This window comes from Somniosus microcephalus, chromosome 13 (genome assembly GCF_052327205.1).
Source record: "Somniosus microcephalus isolate GS21.2 chromosome 13, FLI_Smic_1.0, whole genome shotgun sequence".
NCBI classification, from domain to species: domain Eukaryota; kingdom Metazoa; phylum Chordata; class Chondrichthyes; order Squaliformes; family Somniosidae; genus Somniosus; species Somniosus microcephalus.
Window position 1 is genome coordinate 63066146 of NC_140999.1, and position 21865 is coordinate 63088010.

At 34.9% G+C, this 21865-nt stretch overlaps 1 protein-coding gene across 2 annotated transcripts in view; it reads left to right on the forward strand.

Moving 5' to 3' along the window:
- The window catches only part of LOC147108369 (interleukin-27 subunit beta-like), a 204690-nt gene that overhangs the window by 149243 nt on the left and 33582 nt on the right, over positions 1–21865 (forward strand). The window lies entirely within an intron of this gene.

The following is a 21865-nucleotide window of genomic DNA, read 5'->3' on the forward strand; positions in this document are numbered from 1 at the left end:
GGCCATGGATCACAGTCTGAGCGTTTCTCAGACGAATCGCGTGTTTTCACCACCACGAGTTTCAATACTCACGGCCACGGATCACAGTCTGAGCGTTTCTCAGATGAATCGCGTGTTTTCACCACCACGAGTCCGGTCTCTAGGTAGACAGGATCAGTGTCTCACCGGCAACTGTATATTATCCTATAACAAATTTAGGCATAACAACACTACACATTTATCCTTCACAAAGACAATCCTTAACTTATACTTAATTAAAATACTAAACTGGTATCCTTTCTGGTAGTCCGGTCCTCTAAGATTCTTTTGATGAGTTACTAATTACCCGAGACACCCCGTCGAGCGTCCCCCGTAATTTCCACACACCCTGCTCGCAGCGCCAAATTGATATAGAATTAATTGGTGCCTGAGCGGACTAAGTGATATACAAAGTCGACGCGTACCCAACATAACTCTCTGCTTTAAATAAACCGGACACGGACACCAATCAAAGGAGAACAGTATTTATTATACTACAGAGCTCTGGGAGAAGCGCTAACACCTTATGGATGTGATCGCCAAACTTCTCCATTTTGCAATAGCAGCCGTGCTCCTTTTATACCATTTAAAAACAGGAAAGATACCATATTACATTTGACCAATCGGGCACTTTAGCATTCTTTAACTTTGGCCAATCCGATAGCTTAGCAACCCTTAATCACATTCTATCAAAAACAAGTTGAACATATTATTATACCGTTAGCAAACAACTTAATTATATTACTGTTCTGTGCAAGTGACATCACACGTTTGGTGTAAGCAGATGAAGTCAGCTGCCTGTTGTGCCAGTGTCTGCAAAATGTTAATGAATGTCCAGAATTTCAGCAGGCACTACGGTGCCATTTTAAAATTTCCTCCAACACCCTATTTCTCAGTTGTCTATTACCCTATTGCTCAGTTGACTATTACCCTATTTCTCAGTTGTCAATAACCCTATTCTCAGTTGTCTATTACCTTTATTCTCAGTTGTCTATTACCTTACTTCTCAGTTGTCCATTACTTATATTCTCAGTTGTCTATTACCCTATTTCTCAGTTGTCTATTACCCTATTTCTCAGTTGTCTATTACCTTATTTCTCAGTTGTCTATTACCCTATTTCTCAGTTGTCTATTATCTTTATTCTCAATTGTCTATTACCCTATTTCTTAGCTGTCTATTACCCTATTCCTCAGTTGTCTATTACCCTAGTTCTCAATTGTCTATTACCCTATTTCTCAGTTGTCTATTACCCTATTTCTCTGTTATCTAATACCTATTGCTCAGTTGTCTATTACCCTATTTCTCAGTTGTCTATTACCCTATTTCTCAGTTGTCTATTCCCTTATTTCACAGTTGTCCATTACCTTTATTCTCAGTTGTCTATTATCCTATTTCTCAGTTGTCAATAACACTATTTCTCAGTTGTCTATTACCTTTAATCTCAGTTGTCTATTACCCTTTTCCTCAGTTGTCTATTACCCGATTTCTCAGTTGTCTATTAGCTTTATTCTCAGTTGTCTATTACCCTATTTCTCAGTTGTCTGTTACCCTATTTCGCTGTTGTGTTTTACCTTATATCTCAGTTGACTATTACCCTATTTCTCAGTTGCCAATACCTTTATTCTCAGTTGTCTATTACCCCATTTCTCATGTGACTATTACCCTATTTCTCAGTTGTCTGTTACCATATTTCTCAGTTGTCTACTACCCTATATTTCAGTTGTCCATTACCCTATTTCTCAGTTGTCTATTACCCTATATCTCAATTGTTTTTTACCCTATTTCTCAGTTGTCTATTACCGTATTTCACAGTTGTCTATTAACCTATTGCTCATTCATCCATTACCCTATTTCTCAGTTGTCTATTACCCTATTTCTCAGTTGTCATTTACCCTATTTCTCAGTTGTCTATTACCATATTTCTCAGTTGTGTATTACCCTATTTCTCAGTTGTCTATTAACCTATTTCTCAGTTGCCTATTACCCTATTTCTCAGTTGACCAGATACCCTATTTCTCGGTTGTCCATTACATTTATTCTCTGTTGTCAATTACCCTATTTTTCAGATGTCTATTACCTTTATTCTCAGTTGTCTATTACCCTATTTCTCAATTGTCTATTACCCTATTTATCAGTTGTCCATTATCCTATTTCTATGTTGTCTATTACCTTATTTCTAAGTTGTCTATTATCCTATTTCTCAGTTGTCAATATACCTATTTCTCAGTTGTCCCTTACCTTTATTCTCAGTTGCCTACTATCTTTTTCTCAGTTGTCCATTACCTTTATTCTCAGTTGTCTATTACACTATTTCTCAGTTGTCCATTACCTTTAATCTCAGTTGCCTATTACATTTATTCTCAGTTGTCTATTAACCTATTCCTTAGTTGACTATTACCCTATATCTCAGTTGTCTATTACCTTTATTCTCAGTTGGCTGTTACCTTATTTCTCTGTTGTCTATTACCCTATGTCTCAGTTGACTATTACCTTATTTCTCAGTTGACTATTAACCTATTTCTCAGTAGTCCATTATGTTTATTCTCAGATGTCTATTAACCTATTTCTGAATTGTCTATTACCCTATTTCTCAGTTGTCTGTTACCCTATTTCTCAGTTGACTATTACCCTATCTGTCAGTTGTCTACTACCCTATTTCTCTGTTGTCTATTACACTATTTCTCTGTTTTCTATTACCTTATTTCTCAATTGTCTATTACCCTATTTCTCATTTGTCCATTACATTTATTCTGAATTGTTTATTACCCTATTTCTCAGTTTTCTATTACTCTATTTCTCAGTTGTCTACTACCCTATTTCTCAGCTGTCGATTAACTTTATTCTCAGTTGTCTATTACCCTATTTCTCAATTGACTGTTACACTATTCCTCAGTTGTATATTACCCTATTTCTCCGTTGTCTATTACCCTGTTTCACAGTTGGTTATTTCCCTATTTCTCAGTTGTCGATTACCTATTGCTCAGTTGTCTATTACCCTATTTCTCAGTTCTCTATTACCCTATTTCTCAGTTGTCTATTACCCTATTTCTCAGTTGTCAATAACCCTATTTCTCAGTTGTCTATTACCTTTATTCTCAGTTGTCTATTACCCTATTTCTGTTGTCTATTACCCTATTTCTGAGTTGTCTAGTACCCTATTTCTCAGTTGTCTATTACCCTATTTCTCAGTTGTCTATTACCCTATTGCTCAGTTGTCTATTACACCATACCTCAGCTGTCTATTACCCTATTTCTCAGTTGTCTATTACCTTATTTCTCAGTTGCATACAACCCTATTTTGCAGTTGCCCATTACCTTTATTCTCAGTTGTCTATTACCATATTTCTCAGTTGTCTATTATCCATTCTATCAGTTGTCTTTTACCCTATTTCTCAGTTGTCTATTACCCTATTTCTCAGTTGTCTATTAACCTAGTTCTCAGTTGTCTATTGCCCTATTTCTCAGTTGTCTATTACCTATTTCTCAGTTGTCTATTACCCTATTTCTCAGTTGTGTATTACCCTAATTCTCAGTTGTCTATTACCTTATTTCTCAGCTGTCTATTACCCTATTTCTCAGATGTATATTACCTTTACTCTCAATTTTCTATTACCCTATTGCTCAGTTGTCTATTACCCTATTTCTCAGTTGTCTATTACCCTAGTTCTCAGTTGTCTATTACCCTAGTTCTCAGTTGTCTATTACCCTAGTTCTCAGTTGTCTATTACCCTATTTCTCAGTTTTCTATTACCCTATTTCTTAGTAGACTACTACCCAATTTCTCAGTTGTCAATAACACTATTTCTCAGTTGTCTATTACCTTTATTCTCAGTTGTCTATTGCATTATCTCTCAGTTGTCCATTACCTTTATTCTCAGTTGTCTATTAACCTATCTCTCCGCTGTCTGTTACCCTATTTCTCAGTTGTCTATCACCCTATTTCTCAGTTGTCTATTACCTTTATTCTCAGTTGTCTATTACATTATTTCTCAGTTGTCCATTAACATTATTCTCAGTTGTCTATTACCCTATCTCTCAGCTGTCTGTTACCCTATTTCTCAGTTGTCTATCACCCTATTTCTCAGTTGTCTATTACCTTTATTCTCAGTTGTCTATTACATTATTTCTCAGTTGTCCATTACCATTATTCTCAGTTGTCTATTACCCTATCTCTCAGCTGTCTATTACCCTATTTCTCAGTTGTCAATAACACTATTTCTCAGTTGTCTATTACCTTTATTCTCAGTTGTCTATTACACTCTTTCTCAGTTGTCTATTACCATATTTCTCAGTTGCCTATGACCCTATTTCTCAGTTGTCTATTACATATTGCTCAGTTGTCTATTACCCTATTTCTCAGTTGTCTATTACCCTATTTCTCAGTCATCTATTACCTTATTTCTCAGTTGTCCATTACCTTTATTCTCTGTTGTCTATTACCCTATTTCTTAGTCGTCCATAACCTGTATTCTCAGTTTCTTTTACTTTTAATCTCAGATGTCTATTACCCTATTTCTCAGCTGTCTATTACCCTATTGCTCAGTTGTCTATTAGCTTTATTTTCAGTTGTCTATTACCCTATTTCTCAGTTGTCTGTTACCCTATTTCTCAGTTGTCTATTACCATATTTCTCTGTTGTCTATTACCCTATTTCACTGCTTTATTTTACCTTATTTCTCAGTTGTCTATTACACTTTCTCAGTTGCCAATACCTTTATTCTCAGTTGTCTATTACCCCATTTCTCATGTGTCTATTACCCAATTTCTCAGTTGTCGGTTACCATATATATCAGCTGTCTACTACCCTATTTCTCAGTTGTCCGTTACCCTATTTCTCAGTTGTCTATTACCCGATATCTCAATTGTTTTTTACCCGATATCTCAGTTGTCTATTACCGTATTTCACAGTTGTCTATTAACCTATTACTCAGTTGTCCATTACCTTATTTCTCAGTTGATTATTACCTTATTTCTCAGCTGCCTATTACCCTATTTCTCAGTTGTCTATTACCTTTATTCTCAATTGTCTATTACCCTATTTCTCAGTTGTCTATTACCCTATTTCTCAGTAGTCTATTACCCTAGTTCTGAGTTGTCTATTACCCTTTTTCTCAGTTGCCTATTACCCTATTTCTCAGTTGCCTATGACACTATTTCTCAGTTGTTTATTACCTATTGCTCAGTTGTCTATTACCCTATTTCTCAGTTGTCTATAACCTATTTCTCAGTTGACTATTACCCTATTTCTCAGTTGTCAATAACCCTATGTCTCAGTTGTCTATTACCTTTATTCTCAGTTGTCTATTCCCTTATTTCTCAGTTGTCCATTACTTTTATTCTCAGTTGTCTATTACACTATTTCTCAATTGTCTATTACCATATTTCTCAGTTGTCTATTACCCTATTTCTCAGTTGTCTATTAACTTATTTCTCAGCTGTCTAGTGCCCTATTTTTCAGTTGTCTATTACCTGTATTCTCAATTGTCTATTACCCTATATCTCAGTTGTGTATTACCCTATTTCTCAGTTGTCTATTACCCTAGTTCTCAGTTGTCTATTACCCTATTTCTCAGTTGTCCAGTACCCTATTTCTCAGCTGTCTATTACCTTTAATCTCAGTCGTCTATTACCCTATTTCTCAGTTGTCCATAACCTGTATTCTCAGTTGTCTATTACCTTTAATCTCAGTCGTCTATTACCCTATTTCTCAGTTGTCTATTACCCGATTTCTCAGTTGTCTATTAGCTTTATTCTCAGATGTCTATTACTCTTTTTCTCAGTTGTCTGTTCCCCTATTTCGCTGTTGTGCTTTACCTTATTTCTCTGTTGACTATTACCCTAATTCTCAGTTGCCAATACCTTTATTCTCAGTTGTCTATTACCCCATTTCTCATGTGTCTATTACCCTATATCTCAGTTGTCTGTTACCATATTTCTCAGTTGTCTACTACCCTATGTTTCAGTTGTCCATTACCCTATTTCTCAGTTGTCTGTTACCCTATATCTCAATTGTTTTTTACCCTATATCTCTGTTGTCTATTACCCTATTTCTCAGTTGTCTATAACCCTATTTCTCAGTTGTCATTTACCCTATTTCTCAGTTGTCCATTACCCTATTTCTCAGTTGTCTATTACCCTATTTCTCAGTTGTCTATTCCCCTATATCTCAGTTGTCTATTAGTATATTTCTCAGTTGTCTATTACCCTATTTCTCAGTTGTCTATTACCCTATTTCTCAATTGCCTATTATCCTGTTTCTCAGTTGTCTATTACCCTATTTCTCAGTTGACTTTTACCCTATTTCTCAGTTGTCAATAACTCTATTTCTCAGTTGGCTATTACCTTTATTCTCAGTTGTCTATTACACTATTTCTCAGTTGTCCATTACCTTTTTTCTCAGTTGTCTATTACCCTATCTCTCAGCTGTCTATTACCCTATTTCTCAGTTGTCTATCACCCTATTTCTCAGTTGTCTATTACCTTATTGCTCAGTTGTCTATTACCCTATTTCTCAGTTGTCTATTACTTATTTCTCAGTTGTCTATTACCCTATTTTTCAGTTGTCTATTACCTTTATTCTCAATTGTCTATTACCCTATTTCTCAGTTGTCTATTACCCTATCTCTCAGCTGTCTATTACCCTATTTCTCAGTTGTCTATTACCCTATTTCTCAGTTGCCTATGACCCTATTTCTCAGTTGTCTATTACCTATTGCTCAGTTGTCTATTACCCTATTTCTCAGTTGTCTATTACCCTATTTCTCAGTCATCTTTTACGTTATTTCTCAGTGGTCCATTACCTTTATTCTTAGTTGTCTATTACCCTATTCCTTAGTCGTCCATAACCTTTATTCTCAGTTGTCTATTACTTTTAATCTCAGTTGTCTATTACCCTATTTCTCAGCTGTCTATTACCCTATTGCTCAGTTGTCTATTAGCTTTATTCTCAGTTGTCTATTACCCTATTTCTCAGTTGTCTGTTACCCTATTTCTCTGTTCTCTATTACCCTATTTCTCTGCTGTCTATTACCCTATTTCACTGCTTTCTTTGACCTTATTTCTCAGTTGTCTATTACCCTATTTCTCAGTTGCCAATACCTTTATTCTCAGTTGTCTATTACCCCATTTCTCATGTGTCTATTACCCTATTTCTCAGTTGTCGGTTACCATATTTATCAGTTGTCTACTACCCTATTTCTCAGTTGTCCATTACCCTATTTCTCAGTTGTCTATTACCCTATATCTCAATTGTTTTTTACCCTATATCTCAGTTGTCTATTACCGTATTTCACAGTTGTCTATTAACCTATTTCTCAGTTGTTTATTACCTTATTTCTCAGCTGTCTATTACCCTATTTCTCAGTTGTCTATTACCTTTATTCTCAATTGTCTATTACCCTATTTCTCAGTTGTCTATTACCCTATTTCTCAGTTGACTATTACCCTATCTCTCAGCTGTCTATTACCCTATTTCTCAGTTGTCTATTACCCTATTTCTCAGTTGCCTATGACCCTATTTCTCAGTTGTCTATTACCTATTGCTCAGTTGTCTATTACCCTATTTCTCAGTTGTCTATTACCCTATTTCTCAGTCATCGTTTACGTTATTTCTCAGTGGTCCATTACCTTTATTCTCAGTTGTCTATTACCCTATTCCTTAGTCGTCCATAACCTTTATTCTCAGTTGTCTATTACTTTTAATCTCAGTTGTCTATTACCCTATTTCTCAGCTGTCTATTACACTATTGCTCAGTTGTCCATCAGCTTTATTCTCAGTTGTCTATTACCCTATTTCTCAGTTGTCTGTACCCTATTTCTCAGTTGTCTATTACCCTATTTCTCTGCTGTCTATTACCCTATTTCACTGCCTTCTTTTACCTTATTTCTCAGTTGTCTATTACCCTATTTCTCAGTTGCCAATACCTTTATTCTCAGTTGTCTATTACCCCATTTCTCATGTGTCTATTACCCTATTTCTCAGTTGTCGGTTACCATATTTATCAGTTGTCTGCTACCCTATTTCTCAGTTGTCCATTACCCTATTTCTCAGTTGTCTATTACCCTATATCTCAATTGTTTTTTACCCTATATCTCAGTTGTCTATTACCTTATTTCACAGTTGTCTATTAACCTATTACTCAGTTGTCCATTACCTTATTTCTCAGTTGTTTATTACCTTATTTCTCAGCTGTCTATTACCCTATTTCTCAGTTGTCTATTACCTTTATTCTCAATTGTCTATTACCCTATTTCTCAGTTGTCTATTACCCTATTTCTCAGTAGTCTATTACCCTAGTTCTGAGTTATCTATTACCCTTTTTCTCAGTTGCCTATTACCCTATTTCTCAGTTGTCAATAACCCTATTTCTCAGTTGTCTATTACCTTATTGCTCAGTTGTCTATTACCCTATTTCTCAGTTGTCTATTACTTATTTCTCAGTTGTCTATTACCCTATTTTTCAGTTGTCTATTACCTTTATTCTCAATTGTCTATTACCCTATTTCTCAGTTGTCTATTACCCTATTTCTCAGTTGTCTATTACCCTATCTCTCAGCTGTCTATTACCCTATTTCTCAGTTGTCTATTACCCTATTTCTCAGTTGCCTATGACCCTATTTCTCAGTTGTCTATTACCTATTGCTCAGTTGTCTATTACCCTATTTCTCAGTTGTCTATTACCCTATTTCTCAGTCATCTTTTACGTTATTTCTCAGTGGTCCATTACCTTTATTCTTAGTTGTCTATTACCCTATTCCTTAGTCGTCCATAACCTTTATTCTCAGTTGTCTATTACTTTTAATCTCAGTTGTCTATTACCCTATTTCTCAGCTGTCTATTACCCTATTGCTCAGTTGTCTATTAGCTTTATTCTCAGTTGTCTATTACCCTATTTCTCAGTTGTCTGTTACCCTATTTCTCTGTTGTCTATTACCCTATTTCACTGCTTTCTTTGACCTTATTTCTCAGTTGTCTATTACCCTATTTCTCAGTTGCCAATACCTTTATTCTCAGTTGTCTATTACCCCATTTCTCATGTGTCTATTACCCTATTTCTCAGTTGTCGGTTACCATATTTATCAGTTGTCTACTACCCTATTTCTCAGTTGTCCATTACCCTATTTCTCAGTTGTCTATTACCCTATATCTCAATTGTTTTTTACCTTATTTCTCAGTTGTTTATTACCTTATTTCTCAGCTGTCTATTACCCTATTTCTCAGTTGTCTATTACCTTTATTCTCAATTGTCTATTACCCTATTTCTCAGTTGTCTATTACCCTATTTCTCAGTTGACTATTACCCTATATCTCAGTTGTCAATAACTCTATTTCTCAGTTGGCTATTACCTTTATTCTCAGTTGTCTATTACACTGTTTCTCAGTTGTCCATTACCTTTATTCTCAGTTGTCTATTACCCTATCTCTCAGCTGTCTATTACCCTATTTCTCAGTTGTCTATCACCCTATTTCTCAGTTGTCTATTACCTTATTTCTCAGTTGTCTATTACCCTATTTCTCAGTTGTCTATTACCTTATTTCTCAGTTGTCTATTACCCTATTTTTCAGTTGTCTATTACCTTTATTCTCAATTGTCTATTACCCTATTTCTCAGTTGTCTATTACCCTATTTCTCAGTTGTCTATTACCCTATCTCTCAGCTGTCTATTACCCTATTTCTCAGTTGTCTATTACCCTATTTCTCAGTTGCCTATGACCCTATTTCTCAGTTGTCTATTACCTATTGCTCAGTTGTCTATTACCCTATTTCTCAGTTGTCTATTACCCTATTTCTCAGTCGTCGTTTACGTTATTTCTCAGTGGTCCATTACCTTTATTCTCAGTTGTCTATTACCCTATTCCTTAGTCGTCCATAACCTTTATTCTCAGTTGTCTATTACTTTTAATCTCAGTTGTCTATTACCCTATTTCTCAGCTGTCTATTACCCTATTTCTCAGTTGCCTATGACCCTATTTCTCAGTTGTCTATTACCTATTGCTCAGTTGTCTATTACCCTATTTCTCAGTTGTCTATTACCCTATTTCTCAGTCGTCGTTTACGTTATTTCTCAGTGGTCCATTACCTTTATTCTCAGTTGTCTATTACCCTATTCCTTAGTCGTCCATAACCTTTATTCTCAGTTGTCTATTACTTTTAATCTCAGTTGTCTATTACCCTATTTCTCAGCTGTCTATTACCCTATTGCTCAGTTGTCCATTAGCTTTATTCTCAGTTGTCTATTACCCTATTTCTCAGTTGTCTGTACCCTATTTCTCAGTTGTCTATTACCCTATTTCTCTGCTGTCTATTACCCTATTTCACTGCCTTCTTTTACCTTATTTCTCAGTTGTCTATTACCCTATTTCTCAGTTGCCAATACCTTTATTCTCAGTTGTCTATTACCCCATTTCTCATGTGTCTATTACCCTATTTCTCAGTTGTCGGTTACCATATTTATCAGTTGTCTACTACCCTATTTCTCAGTTGTCCATTACCCTATTTCTCAGTTGCCTATTACCCTATATCTCAATTGTTTTTTACCCTATATCTCAGTTGTCTATTACCTTATTTCACAGTTGTCTATTAACCTATTACTCAGTTGTCCATTACCTTATTTCTCAGTTGTTTATTACCTTATTTCTCAGCTGTCTATTACCCTATTTCTCAGTTGTCTATTACCTTTATTCTCAATTGTCTATTACCCTATTTCTCAGTTGTCTATTACCCTATTTCTCAGTAGTCTATTACCCTAGTTCTGAGTTATCTATTACCCTTTTTCTCAGTTGCCTATTACCCTATTTCTCAGTTGCCTATGACACTATTTCTCAGTTGTCTATTACTTTTATTCTCAGTTGTCTATTACCCTATCTCTCAGCTGTCTATTACCCTATTTCTCAGTTGTCTATCACCCTATTTCTCAGTTGTCTATTACCTTTATTCTCAGTTGTCTATTACCCTATTTCTCAGTTGTCTATTACCTTTATTCTCAATTGTCTATCAACCTATCTCTCAGCTGTCTATTACCCTATTTCTCAGTTGTCTATCACCCTATTTCTCAGTTGCCTATTACATTATTTCTCAGTTGTCTATTACCTTTATTCTCAATTGTCTATCACCCTATCTCTCAGCTGTCTATTACCCTACTTCTCAGTTGTCTATCACCCTATTTCTCAGTTGTCTATTATTTATTTCTCAGTTGTTTATTACCCTATTTCTCAGTTGTCTATTACCTTTATTCTCAATTGTCTATCACCCTATTTCTCAGTTGTCTATTACCCTATTTCTCAGTTGTATATTACGCTAGTTCTCAGTTGTTTATTACCCTCTTTCTCAGTTGTCTATTACCCTATTTCTCAGTTGTCTATGACCCTATTTCTTAGTTGTCTATTACATATTGCTCAGTTGTCTATTACCCTATTGCTCAGTTGTCTATTAGCTTTATTCTCAGTTGTCTATTACCCTATTTCTCAGTAGCCTGTTACCCTACTTCTCAGTTGTCTATTACCTTACTTCTCAGTTGTCTATTTCCCTATTTTTCAGTTGTCTATTACTTTTATTCTCAATTGTCTATTACCCTATTTCTCAGTTGTCTATTACCATATTTCTCTGTTGTCTATTACCCTATTTCACTGCTTTATTTTACCTTATTTCTCAGTTGTCTATTACCCTTTCTCAGTTGCCAATACCTTTATTCTCAGTTGTCTATTACCCCATTTCTCATGTGTCTTTTACCCTATTTCTCAGTTGTCAGTTACCATTTATATCAGTTGTCTACTACCCTATTTCTCAGTTGTCCGTTACCCTATTTCTCAGTTGCCTATTACCCTATATCTCAATTGTTTTTTACCCTATATCTCAGTTGTCTATTACCGTATTTCACAGTTGTCTATTAACCTATTACTCAGTTGTCCATTACCTTATTTCTCAGTTGATTATTACCTTATTTCTCAGCTGCCTATTACCCTATTTCTCAGTTGTCTATTACCTTTATTCTCAATTGTCTATTACCCTATTTCTCTGTTGTCTATTACCCTATTTCTCAGTAGTCTATTACCCAGTTCTGATTTGTCTATTACCCTTTTTCTCAGTTGCCTATTACCCTATTTCTCAGTTGCCTATGACACTATTTCTCAGTTGTCTATTACCTATTGCTCAGTTGTCTATTACCCTATTTCTCAGTTGTCTATAACCTATTTCTCAGTTGACAATAACCCTATGTCTCAGTTGTCCATTACTTTTATTCTCAGTTGTCTATTACACTATTCCTCAATTGTATATTACCATATTTCTCAGTTGTCTATTACCCTATTTCTCAGTTGCCTATTACCTAATTTCTCAGCTGTCTAGTGCCCTATTTTTCAGTTGTCTATTACCTTTATTCTCAATTGTCTATTACCCTATTTCTCAGTTGTGTATTACCTTATTTCTCAGTTGTCTATTACCCTAGTTCTCAGTTGTCTATTACCCTATTTCTCAGTTGTCTATTACCTTGTTTGTCAGTTGTCCATTACCTTTATTCTCAGTTGTCTATTACCCTATTTCTCAGTTGTCCATAACCTTTATTCTCAGTTGTCTATTACCTTTAATCTCAGTCGTCTATTACCCTATTTCTCAGTTGTCTATTAACCGATTTCTCAGTTGTCTATTAGCTTTATTCTCAGATATCTATTACTCTTTTTTTCAGTTGTCTGTTACCCTATTTCGCAGTTGTGTTTTACCTTATTTCTCTGTTGACTATTACCCTAATTCTCAGTTGCCAATACCTTTATTCTCAGTTGTCTATTACCCCATTTCTCATGTGTCTATTACCCTATATCTCAGTTGTCTGTTACCATATTTCTCAGTTGTCTACTACCCTATATTTCAGTTGTCCATTACCCTATTTCTCAGTTGTCTGTTACCCTATATCTCAATTGTTTTTTACCCTATATCTCTGTTGTCTATTACCCTATTTCTCAGTTGTCTATAACCCTATTTCTCAGTTGTCATTTACCCTATTTCTCAGTTGTCCATTACCCTATTTCTCAGTTGTCTATTACCCTATTTCTCAGTTGTCTATTACCCTATATCTCAGTTGTCTATTAGTATATTTCTCAGTTGTCTATTACCCTATTTCTCAGTTGTCTATTACCCTATTTCTCAATTGCCTATTATCCAATTTCTCAGTGGTCTATTACCCTATTTCTCAGTTGACTATTACCGTTTTTCTCAGTTGTCAATAACACTATTTCTCAGTTGGCTATTACCTTTATTCTCATTTGTCTATTACACTATTTCTCAGTTGTCCATTACCTTTATTCTCAGCTGTCTATTACCCTATTTCTCAGTTGTCTATCACCCTATTTCTCAGTTGTCTATTACCTTATTTCTCAGTTGTCTATTACCCTATTTCTCAGTTGTCTATTACCCTATTTCTCAGTTGCCTATTACCCTATTTCTCAGTTGTCTATTACCCTATTTCTCAGTTGCCTATGACCCTATTTCTCAGTTGTCTATTACCTATTGCTCAGTTGTCTATTACCCTATTTCTCAGTTGTCTATTACCCTATTTCTCAGTTGCCTATGACCCTATTTCTCAGTTGTCTATTACCCTATCTCTCAGCTGTCTATTACCCTATTTCTCAGTTGTCTATTACCCTATTTCTCAGTTGCCTATGACCCTATTTCTCAGTTGTCTATTACCTATTGCTCAGTTGTCTATTACCCTATTTCTCAGTTGTCTATTACACTATTTCTCAGTCGTCTTTTACGTTATTTCTCAGTGGTCCATTACCTTTATTCTCAGTTGTCTATTACCCTATTCCTCAGTCGTCCATAACCTTTATTCTCAGTTGTCTATTACTTTTAATCTCAGTTGTCTATTACCCTATTTCTCAGCTGCCTATTACCCTATTGCTCAGTTGTCTATTAGCTTTATTCTCAGTTGTCTATTACCCTATTTCTCAGTTGTCTGTTACTCTATTTCTCAGTTGTCTATTACCCTATTTCTCTGCTGTCTATTACCCTATTTCACTGCTTTCTTTTACCTTATTTCTCAGTTGTCTATTACCCTATTTCTCAGTTGCCAATACCTTTATTCTCAGTTGCCTATTACCCCATTTCTCATGTGTCTATTACCCTATTTCTCAGTTGTCAGTTACCATATTTATCAGTTGTCTACTACCCTATTTTTCAGCTGTCCATTACCCTATTTCTCAGTTGTCTATTACACTATATCTCAATTGTCCATTACCTTATTTCTCAGTTTATTACATTATTTCTCAGCTGTCTATTACCCTATTTCTCAGTTGTCTATTACCTTTATTCTCAATTGTCTATTACCCTATTTCTCAGTTGCCTATTACCCTATTTCTCAGTAGTCTATTACCCTAGTTCTGAGTTATCTATTACCCCTTTTCTCAGTTGCCTGTTACCCTATTTCTCAGTTGCCTATGACACTATTTCTCAGTTGTCTATTACCTTTATTCTCAGTTGTCTATTACCCTATCTCTCAGCTGTCTATTACCCTATTTCTCAGTTGTCTATCACCCTATTTCTCAGTTGTCTATTACCTTTATTCTCAGTTGTCTATTACCCTATTTCTCAGTTGTCTATTACCTTTATTCTCAATTGTCTATCACCCTATCTCTCAGCTGTCTATTACCCTATTTCTCGGTTGTCTATCACCCTATTTCTCAGTTGCCTATTACATTATTTCTCAGTTGTCCATTACCTTTATTCTCAGTTGTCTATTACCCTATCTCTCAGCTGTCTATTACCCTATTTCTCAGTTGTCTATCACCCTATTTCTCAGTTGTCTATTACCTTATTTCTCAGTTGTTTATTACCCTATTTCTCAGTTGTCTATTACCTTTATTCTCAATTGTCTATCACCCTATTTCTCAGTTGTCTATTACCCTATTTCTCAGTTGTATATTACGCTAGTTCTCAGTTGTCTATTACACTCTTTCTCAGTTGTCTATTACATATTGCTCGGTTGTCTATTACCCTATTTCTCAGTTGTCTACTACCCTATTTCTCAGTCATCTATTACATTATTTCTCAGTGGTCCTTTACCTTTATTCGCAGTTGTCTATTACCCTATTTCTCAGTCCTCCAAACCCTTTATTCTCAGTTGTCTATTACTTTTAATCTCAGTTGTCTATTACCCTATTTCTCAGCTGTCTATTACCCTATTGCTCAGTTGTCTATTAGCTTTATTCTCAGTTGTCTATTACCCTATTTCTCAGTAGTCTGTTACCTTACTTCTCAGTTGTCTATTACCTTACTTCTCAGTTGTCTATTACCCTATTTTTCAGTTGTCTATTACTTTTATTCTCAATTGTCCATTACCCTATTTCTCAGTTGTCTATTACCCTATTTCTCAGTTGTCTATTACCTTATTTCCCAGTTGTCTATTACCCTATTTTTCAGTTGTCTATTACCTTTATTCTCAATTGTCTATTACCCTAGTTATCAGTTGTCTATTACCCTATATCTCAGTTGTCTATTACCCTATTTCTCAGTTGCCTATGACCCTATTTCTCAGTTGTCTATTACCTATTGCTCAGTTGTCTATTATCCTATTTCTCAGTTGTCTATTACCCTATTTCTCTGTTGTCTATTACCTTGTTTGTCAGTTGTCCATTACCTTTATTCTCAGTTGTCTATTACCCTATTTCTCAGTTGTCCATACCCTTTATTCTCAGTTGTCTATTACCTTTAATTTCAGTTGTCTATTACCCTATTTTTCAGTTGTCTATTACCCGATTTCTCAGTTGTCTATTAGATTTATTCTCAGATGTCTATTACCCTATTTCTCAGTTGTCTGTTACCCTATTTCGCTGTTGTGTTTTACCTTATTTCTCTGTTGACTATTACCCTATTTCTCAGTTGCCAATACCTTTATTCTCAGTTGTCTATTACCCCATTTCTCATGTGTCTATTACCCTATATCTCTGTTGTCTGTTGCCATATTTCTCAGTTGTCTACTACCCTATATTTCAGTTGTCCATTACCCTATTTCTCAGTTGTCTGTTACCCTATATCTCAATTGTTTTTTACCCAATTTCTCAGTTGTCTATTATTGTATTTCACAGTTGTCTATTAACCTATTGCTCAGTTGTCCATTACCCTATTTCTCAGTTGTCATTTACCCTATTTCTCAGTTGTCTATTACCCTATATCTCAGTTCTCTATTACAATGTTTCTCAGTTGTCCATTACCCTATTTCTCAGTTGTCTATTACCCTATTTCTCAGTTGTCTATTACCCTCTTTCTCAGTTGTCTATTACCCTATATCTCAGTTGTCTATTACCCTATTTCTCAGTTGTCTATTACCTTAATTCTCAGTTGCCTACTATCCAATTTCTCAGTTGCCCATTACCTTTATTCTCAGTTGTCTATTCACCTATTTCTCAGTTGTCTCTTACCCTTTCTGTCAGTTGTCTATTACCCTATTTTGCAGTTGTCTATTACCTTATTTCTCAGTTGTCTATTATCCTAATTCTCGGTTGTCTATTACCTTTATTCTCAATTTTCTATTACCCTATTTCTCAGTTGTGTATTACACTATTTCTCAGTTGTCTATTACCCTAGTTCTCAGTTGTCTATTACCCTATTTCTCAGTTGCCTATTATACTATTTCTCAGTTGCGTATGACCTTAATTCTCAGTTGTATATTACCTATTTCTCAGTTGTCTATTACCCTATTTCTCAGTTGTGTATTACCATAATTCTCAGTTGTCTATTACCTTTTTTCTCAGCTGTCTTATACCCTATTTCTCAGGTGTCTATTACCTTTATTCTCAATTTTCTATTACCCTATTGCTCAATTGTCTATTACCCTATTTCTCAGTTGTCTATTACTCTAGTTCTCAGTTGTGTATTACCGTTACTCAGTTGTCCATTACCTTATTTCTCAGTTGCCTATGACACTATTTCTCAGTTGTCTGTTACCCTATTTCTCAGTTGTCTGTTACCCTATTTCGCAGTTTTCTATTACCCTATATCCCAGTTGTCTATTACTATATTTCTCAGTTGTCTATTACCCTATTTCTCAGTTGTCTATTAATCTATTTCTCAACTATCTATTATCCTATTTCTCAGTTGTCTATTTCCCTATTTCTCAGTTGTCTATTACCCTATTTCTCAGTTGACTATTACCCTATTTCTCAGTTGTCCATAACCCAATTTCTCAGTTGGCTATTACCTTCATTCTCAGTTGTCTATTGCCTTATTGCTCTGTTGGCCATTACTTTTATTCTCAGTTGTCTATTACCCTATTTCTCAGTTGTCTATTACCCTATTTCTCAGTTGTCTATTACACTATTTCTCAGTTGGCTATTACCTTTATTCTCAGTTGCCTATTACCTTATTTCTCAGTTGGCAATTACTTTTATTCTCTGTTGTCTATTCCCCTATCTCTCAGTTGTCTATTACACTATTTCTCAGTTGTCTATTACCCTATTTCTCAGTTGTCTATTACCTTATTTGTCAGTTGTCTATTACCCTATTTCTCAGTTGTCTATTACCTTTATACTCAATTGTCTATTAACCTATTTCTCTGTAGCCTATTACCCATTTTCTCAGTTGTCTGTTACACTATTTCTCAGTTGTCTATTACCCTTAATCTCAGTTGTATATTACCCTATTTCTCAGTTGTCTATTACACGATTTCTCAGTTGTCTATTACCCTATATCTCTGTTGTCTATTACTATATTTCTCAGTTGTCTATTACCTTATTTCTCAATTGTCTATTACCCTATTTCTCATTTGTCCATTACTTTTATTCTCAATTGTCTATTACCCTATTTCTCAGTTGTCTATTACGCTATTTCTCAATTGACTGTTACCCTATTCCTCAGTTGTATATTACCCTATTTTTCAGTTGTCTATTACCCTGTTTCACAGTTGTTTATTTCCCTATTTCTCAGTTGTCTATTACCTATTGCTCAGTTGTCTATTAGCTTTATTCTCAGTTGTCTATTACCCTATTTCTCAGGTGTCTGTTACCCTATTTCTCAGTTGTCTATCACCCTATTTCTCTTGCTTTCTATTACCCTATTTCACTGCTTTCTTTTACCTTATTTCTCAGTTGTCTATTACCTTATTTCTCAGTTGCCAATACCTTTATTCTCAGTTGTCTATTACCCCATTTCTCTTGTGTCTATCACCCTATTTCTCAGTTGTCGGTTACCATATTTATCAGTTGTCTACTACCGTATTTCTCAGTTGTCCATTACCCTATTTCTCAGTTGTCTATTACCCTATATCTCAATTGTTTTTTACTCTATATCTCAGTTGTCTATTACCGTATTTCACAGTTGTCTATTAACCTATTACTCAGTTGTCCATTACCTTATTTCTCAGTTGTTTATTACCTTATTTCTCAGCTGTCTATTACCCTATTTCTCAGTTGTCTATTACCTTTATTCTCATTTGTCTATTACCCTATTTCTCAGTTGTCTATTACCCTATTTCTCAGTAGTCTATTACCCTAGTTCTGAGTTATCTATTACCCTTTTTCTCAGTTGCCTCTTACCCTATTTCTCAGTTGCCTATGACACTATTTCTCAGTTGTCTATTACCTATAGCTCAGTTGTCTATTACCCTATTTCTCAGTTGTCTATAACCTATTTCTCAGTTGACTATTACCCTATTTCTCAGTTGTCAATAACCCTGTCTCAGTTGTCTATTACCTTTATTCTCAGTTGTCTATTACTTTATTTCTCAGTTGTCCATTACTTTTATTCTCAGTTGTCTATTACCCTATTTTTCAGTTGTTTATTATCATATTTTGCAGTTGTCTATTACCCTATTTCTCAGTTGTCTATTACCTTATTTCTCAGTTATCTATTACCCTGTTTTTCAGTTGTCCATTACCTTTATTCTCAGTTGTCTATTACCTTATTTCTCAGTTGTCCATAACCTTTATTCTCAGTTGTCTATTACCTTTAATCTCAGTTGTCTATTACCCTATTTCTCTGTTGTCTATTACCGGATTTCTCAGTTGTCTATTAGCTTTAATGTCAGATGTCTATTACCCTATTTCTCAGATGTCTGTTACCCTATGTCGCTGTTGTGTTTTACCTTATTTCTCTGTTGACTATTACCCTATTTCTCAGTTGCCAATACCTTTATTCTCAGTTGTCTATTACCCCATTTCTCATGTGTCTATTACCCTTTATCTCAATTGTCTGTTACCATATTTCTCAGTTGTCTACTACCCTATATTTCAGTTGTCCTTTACCCTATTTCTCGGTTGCCTGTTACCCTATATCTCAATTGTTTTTTACCGTATTTATCAGTTGTCTATTACCGTATTTCACATTTGTCTATTAACCTATTGCTCAGTTGTCCATTACCCTATTTCTCAGTTGTCTATTACCCTATTTCTCAGTTGTCATTTACCCTATTTCTCAGTTTTCCATTACCCTATTTCTCAGTTGTCTATAACTATATTTCTCAGTTGTCTATTACCCTATTTCTCAGTTGTCTATTACCCTATTTCTCAATTGTCCATTATCCTATTTCTCAGTTGTCTATTACCCAATTTATCAGTTGACTATTACCCTGTTTCTCAGTTGTCAATAACTCTATATCTCAGTTGGCTATTACCTTTAATCTCAGTTGTCTATTACATTATTTCTCAGTTGTCCATTACCTTTATTCACAGTTGTCTATTACCCTATCTCTCAGCTGTCTATTACCCTATTTCTCAGTTGTCTATTACCTTATTTCTCAGTTGTTTAATACCCTATTTCTCAGTTGTCTATTACCTTTATTCTCAGTTGTCTATTACCCTATCTCTCAGCTGTCTATTACCCTATCTCTCAGTTGTTTAATACCCTATTTCTCAGTTGTCTATTACCTTTATTCTCAATTGTCTATCACCGTATTTCTCAGTTGTCTATTACCCTATTTCTCAGTTGTATATTACGCTAGTTCTCAGTTGTCTATTACCCTCTTTCTCAGTTGTCTATTACCCTATTTCTCAGTTGTCTATTACATATTGCTCAGTTGTCTATTACCCTATTTCTCAGTTGTCTATTACCCTATTTCTCAGTCATCTATTACCTTATTTCTCAGTGGTCCTTTACCTTTATTCGCAGTTGTCTATTACCCTGTTTCTCAGTCCTCCAAACCCTTTATTCTCAGTTGTCTCTTACTTTTAATCTCAGTTGTCTATTACCCTATTTCTCAGCTGTCTATTACCCTATTGCTCAGTTGTCTATTAGCTTTATTCTCAGTTGTCTATTACCCTATTTCTCAGTAGTCTGTTACCCTACTTCTCAGTTGTCTATTACCTTACTTCTCAGTTGTCAATTACCCTATTTTTCAGTTGTCTATTACTTTTATTCTCAATTGTCTATTACCCTATTTCTCAGTTGTCTAGTAACCTATTTCTCAGTTGTCTATTACCCTAGTTATCAGTTGTCTATTACCCTATATCTCAGTTGTCTATTACCCTATTTCTCAGTTGCCTATGACCCTATTGCTCAGTTGTCTATTATCCTATTTCTCAGTTGTCTATTACCCTGTCTCAGTTGTCTATTACCTTTATTCTCAGTTGTCTATTACTTTATTTCTCAGTTGTCCATTACTTTTATTCTCAGTTGTCTATTACCCTATTTTTCAGTTGTTTATTATCATATTTTGCAGTTGTCTATTACCCTATTTCTCAGTTGTCTATTACCTTATTTCTCAGTTATCTATTACCCTGTTTTTCAGTTGTCCATTACCTTTATTCTCAGTTGTCTATTACCTTATTTCTCAGTTGTCCATAACCTTTATTCTCAGTTGTCTATTACCTTTAATCTCAGTTGTCTATTACCCTATTTCTCTGTTGTCTATTACCGGATTTCTCAGTTGTCTATTAGCTTTAATGTCAGATGTCTATTACCCTATTTCTCAGATGTCTGTTACCCTATGTCGCTGTTGTGTTTTACCTTATTTCTCTGTTGACTATTACCCTATTTCTCAGTTGCCAATACCTTTATTCTCAGTTGTCTATTACCCCATTTCTCATGTGTCTATTACCCTTTATCTCAATTGTCTGTTACCATATTTCTCAGTTGTCTACTACCCTATATTTCAGTTGTCCTTTACCCTATTTCTCGGTTGCCTGTTACCCTATATCTCAATTGTTTTTTACCGTATTTATCAGTTGTCTATTACCGTATTTCACATTTGTCTATTAACCTATTGCTCAGTTGTCCATTACCCTATTTCTCAGTTGTCTATTACCCTATTTCTCAGTTGTCATTTACCCTATTTCTCAGTTTTCCATTACCCTATTTCTCAGTTGTCTATAACTATATTTCTCAGTTGTCTATTACCCTATTTCTCAGTTGTCTATTACCCTATTTCTCAATTGTCCATTATCCTATTTCTCAGTTGTCTATTACCCAATTTATCAGTTGACTATTACCCTGTTTCTCAGTTGTCAATAACTCTATATCTCAGTTGGCTATTACCTTTAATCTCAGTTGTCTATTACATTATTTCTCAGTTGTCCATTACCTTTATTCACAGTTGTCTATTACCCTATCTCTCAGCTGTCTATTACCCTATTTCTCAGTTGTCTATTACCTTATTTCTCAGTTGTTTAATACCCTATTTCTCAGTTGTCTATTACCTTTATTCTCAGTTGTCTATTACCCTATCTCTCAGCTGTCTATTACCCTATCTCTCAGTTGTTTAATACCCTATTTCTCAGTTGTCTATTACCTTTATTCTCAATTGTCTATCACCGTATTTCTCAGTTGTCTATTACCCTATTTCTCAGTTGTATATTACGCTAGTTCTCAGTTGTCTATTACCCTCTTTCTCAGTTGTCTATTACCCTATTTCTCAGTTGTCTATTAC